The sequence below is a fragment of the Salarias fasciatus genome, chromosome 1, assembly GCF_902148845.1.
Source record: "Salarias fasciatus chromosome 1, fSalaFa1.1, whole genome shotgun sequence".
Classification (NCBI taxonomy): domain Eukaryota; kingdom Metazoa; phylum Chordata; class Actinopteri; order Blenniiformes; family Blenniidae; genus Salarias; species Salarias fasciatus.
This window is the reverse complement of record NC_043745.1, coordinates 40,356,088-40,360,430: the sequence shown is the minus strand read 5'-3', so window position 1 is coordinate 40,360,430 and position 4,343 is coordinate 40,356,088. Positions and strand designations below refer to the sequence as shown.

At 53.7% G+C, this 4,343-nt stretch overlaps 1 long non-coding RNA gene across 1 annotated transcript; it reads left to right on the top strand.

Moving 5' to 3' along the window:
* On the top strand, positions 1-571 carry LOC115405975 (uncharacterized). Its single transcript, XR_003933485.1, has 3 exons — positions 1-30; positions 129-319; positions 535-571. It is a non-coding gene; the product is annotated as an uncharacterized LOC115405975 (long non-coding RNA).
* The last annotated feature ends 3,772 nt before the right edge of the window (positions 572-4,343 follow it).

The window sequence follows — 4,343 nt, the reverse complement described above, 5'->3', positions numbered from 1 at the left end:
TCCTCCAGGTCCAGAGTTCTAGGCTACAAGGTAACATCTGCATTTTTAAAAGTGCCCAAAACCATCGTCCTGCCGCTCTGAAGCACTGATGAAGACATGACATCTGTCCTCCTTGTCCGTCCTCCCAGCTTGTCTCTGTGGACATGGCAGACAGCCACACTGCTGAGCCTCTCCTGGGACATCCTGGAGCAGAGCCTCGTCTTCAGACGCCGCAGAGCCTGAGGCGTCTCTCTGCTTCACAAGAGAACACTGGACCACCAGCAGGAGCCGGACCAGGGTCTGACCAGGGTCTCCACTGGGACCTCCAGCAAGAACCAGGGTCTGACCAGGGTGTCCACTGGGACCTCCAGCACCAGGGTCTGACCAGGGTCTCCACTGGGACCTCCAGCACCAGGGTCTGACCAGGGTCTCCACTGGGACCTCCAGCACCAGGGTCTCCTGATCAGATAAATACACACTGCACTTCCGTTGTAACTAGTAATCAGTAACCTGGGAGATCACCTCACTAACTGTGGTTTTATTCTTTCTTTTCAGACGTCGCCTCTTCAGTCACCTGCTCTGCAGCTCTGTGTTTGTTTCTGTTGATCTCTGCTCCTGGACAAATAAAATACTGGAAAACCCTCCTGAGACTGATGGTTCTCTGTCTGACACACCCTGGATGTTCAGTAGTGTTTGTTCTTGTGTCGATGGTTCAGTTAATATTTTGATATATTTCTTTAATGGTTCTGGAGCGTCTTTACCAGGACGAAGACATGTCAGTGTGTGTGGAGTTGGTTCATTCGCTTGATCAGTCTAAAGCTATCTGAGGACGTCTGATGGAGATTCTGTGGATTAACAGACTGTCTCCTCTGATGTCGGCTGCTTTTTTCTTTCTGACATGTTGATTTGTGATCAGATCTTTCCTCAGATTGTATTACTGAGAGAAGGAAACAGAGTGACTGGCCGTACGCAGGTTGTACAGGAGGCAGTGAACGCAGCACAGCAGAGTCAAACCTTCCATGAAACACCAGAGAGCAGGAGAGGAAGAGGTCACGTCAGAGTTTTGCTCCAATAATTAAAGCTAATAATAATGATAATGAATGTTTCCAACCTCTCAAAAACAAAGGTCAGACAATAAGGCTTCATGTTGTTCATCTTCTGCTGATTCACCAGGTTTTTGTGGCAAAGTTGACAAAGAGTCATCAGACTGATCATTGTGTTTCTGCTGTGGCTGCCTGACTGTTTTTGTAAATTTTCCATTTACTCTGAGTAAAATGTTCTATTTGAGTGGGATGGATGGTGAGGCTTGAAGTCAAAATTCATCCAGTCACAGAAATAACATGTTCTGCTAACAGCCTGTGGTCTAATGTAGCTCCAGCTGTCCTCCAGTGAGCCGAGGTTTATTCTTTCATTCTGGAAATGCTTTAACCTTCTTCCTGTTAGTGATGATAGAGTTCAGGGGTTTGTTTCTGTGTTCTCTCTGAGCTGTAAATCCTGTTGACAGGGAGCTGATGTATCTGACATGGAGCTGATTTCAACAGGAAGTTCAACACAGTTTGGTTAAAGTTTCAGGCCAGAGGCTTTTTTTTCAAAACATGACAACTGCCTACAATGTGAAATAATTCTCAGCAGCCAGACCAAAACAAAGTCAGTTAAAGTCACATTCTCAAGCTCGACTCAGAGCAGTGGCGACTGGTCATCAGAGGCAGGTGGAGCACAGCGCCACCAGGAGTCAACATAAAGGACTGCAGGTAAAATGTTATAAATTCTTTACGACGAGCTGAAATATCTGTGCTGCGTTCAATGAGACCCAGCAATTTTTATTTATCTATTATTGATTGGCTGCTGCTGATGTGGGCGGGGCCTGATGAGAGACTGACAGGGAGACGTGACAGTTCAGCACTGCTAAAGCTAAAGCTAAAGCTAAAGCTAACGCTAAAGCTAAAGCTAATGCTAACGCTAAAGCTAAAGCTAACGCTAAAGCTAAAGCTAACGCTAACAATCGGAAATCAAAATGAATGAAAGTCCTTGAAAAGTTGGTCCAGAAGAACCACGGAGCGCCTTTCTTTACAGCGAGTCCTCAGCTGTGGTGAGTGAAACCATATACTGTCAGTCTTTTTATATGTGCGCCACACACACGCACGCTCACACACGTGCACACACACAGCTCCAAAGTCACTTTTTGCCAGTAGCTAGTTGTCCCCCACACTTTTCAGAACAAACTGACGCTCTTGGTGTGAGTGCGTGTGTGTGTGTGTGTGTGTGTGTGTGTGTGTGTGTGTGTGTGTGTCAGCGTGAGTGACTGGGTGTAAGTGTTGGGTTGGGGCGGGGGGACTGAGGTGGGAGAGGACAGGGTGGGAGGTGGACAGGGGTGCGGGGGGGGGGGGGGGGGGGGGTGATGCCCTGGATCTCGGGGTGCGTGGCCGGAGCGCTGGGGGGGGGGGGGGTACTGGCCTGGGGTGGGTAGCCGCTTGTGTGGGCCGGTTCTCCCGGGGGGGTCATGGCCCTCCGCCTGGGTGGGGGGTCGGCTCTTGGGCTCTCGGCCCTGCCCGCCCCGGGCGTCCGGCGCCCGGGGTGGACCGGCTCCTGCCGGTCGTGGCTCCGCGGGACCCGGGCCCCGGGACCGCCGGGGTTCCCGGTCGGGGCTTTCCTCTGCCCCATGTCTGAACCGGAGCGGGGGGGCCCGCCTGGGGGGGCGGCTTGGATCCGGGCTCTGTGATGACCGCCGGGGGTCTGGGCTCTGAGGGCCTCTCTGGCCTGCTTCTGGCCTTCTCAGGGGTCAGAGGTCATATATGCATGATCACTGTCACCATCACTGTCACCATCATATCTGCATGATCACGCTGATCTTTAATCACTCTTCACAGACTGGGTTACTGCGTTTTCGCGGTGCGTTGGGGCGTTGGCGCGACGCGCCGCGATTTTGCAGCCGACACTGAAGTTGGGAAATCTGAACTTCCTGCGTGGCGATTTTGCTGCAAACCAATCAGAGAGCGTATCGATGGAGCGGGAACCGGTCCGGAAGAGAAGCACTCCGACCATGGAGGAGCAGGTGATAATGGCCATTTACGCCCGTCCACAGCTCTGGGATGAAACTTCTTCGTTTTACAGGGACAGGAACAGAAAAACAACTGCTTGGAGGAGGGTCAGCGAGGAGGTGGGCGTCCCTGGTAAGTAACAAGAAAAACCCAACTTCTATTTAGTTTAGATCACCCGCTTTTTCACCTAGCCAAAAGGTCGTGTTAGCACTACTGCTACATCCATGCTTGCTGACTATATGTTCATTCAGAGGTTTGCAGGGCGGTGGAAGAGCCTCAGGGACGCCGACATCAGGGAGAGCCGGAAGGAGAGAGAACGGAGGCCCAGGAGGATCAGGAGGACCAGGAGGACCAGGAGGATCAGGAGGACCAGGAGGACCAGGAGGATCAGGAGGACCAGGAGGATCAGGAGGATCAGGAGGATCAGGAGGACCAGGAGGATCAGGAGGATCAGGAGGACCAGGAGGACCAGGAGGATCAGGAGGCGCAGGAGGACCAGGAGGATCAGGAGGATCAGGAGGATCAGGAGGCCCAGGAGGATCAGGAGGACCAGGAGGATCAGGAGGACCAGGAGGATCAGGAGGATCAGGAGGACCAGGAGGATCAGGAGGATCAGGAGGATCAGGAGGATCAGGAGGATCAGGAGGACCAGGAGGACCAGGAGGATCAGGAGGATCAGGAGGATCAGGAGGACCAGGAGGATCAGGAGGATCAGGAGGACCAGGAGGATCAGGAGGATCACGAGGATCAGGAGGATCAGGAGGACCAGGAGGATCAGGAGGATCAGGAGGACCAGTAGGATCAGGAGGATCAGGAGGATCAGGAGGACCAGGAGGATCAGGAGGATCAGGAGGACCAGGAGGATCAGGAGGACCAGGAGGATCAGGAGGACCAGGAGGCCCAGGAGGACCAGGAGGATCAGGAGGATCAGGACGCCCAGGAGGATCAGGAGGATCAGGAGGATCAGGAGGATCAGGAGGACCAGGAGGACCAGGAGGACCAGGAGGATCAGGAGGACCAGGAGGACCAGGAGGATCAGGAGGATCAGGAGGATCAGGAGGATCAGGAGGATCAGGAGGCCCAGGAGGACCAGGAGGACCAGGAGGATCAGGAGGATCAGGAGGATCAGGAGGATCAGGAGGCCCAGGAGGATCAGGAGGATCAGGAGGATCAGGAGGATCAGGAGGACCAGGAGGATCAGGAGGACCAGGAGGATCAGGAGGCCCAGGAGGACCAGGAGGATCAGGAGGATCAGGAGGATCAGGAGGCCCAGGAGGACCAGGAGGACCAGGAGGATCAGGAGGATCAGGAGGACCAGGAGGATCA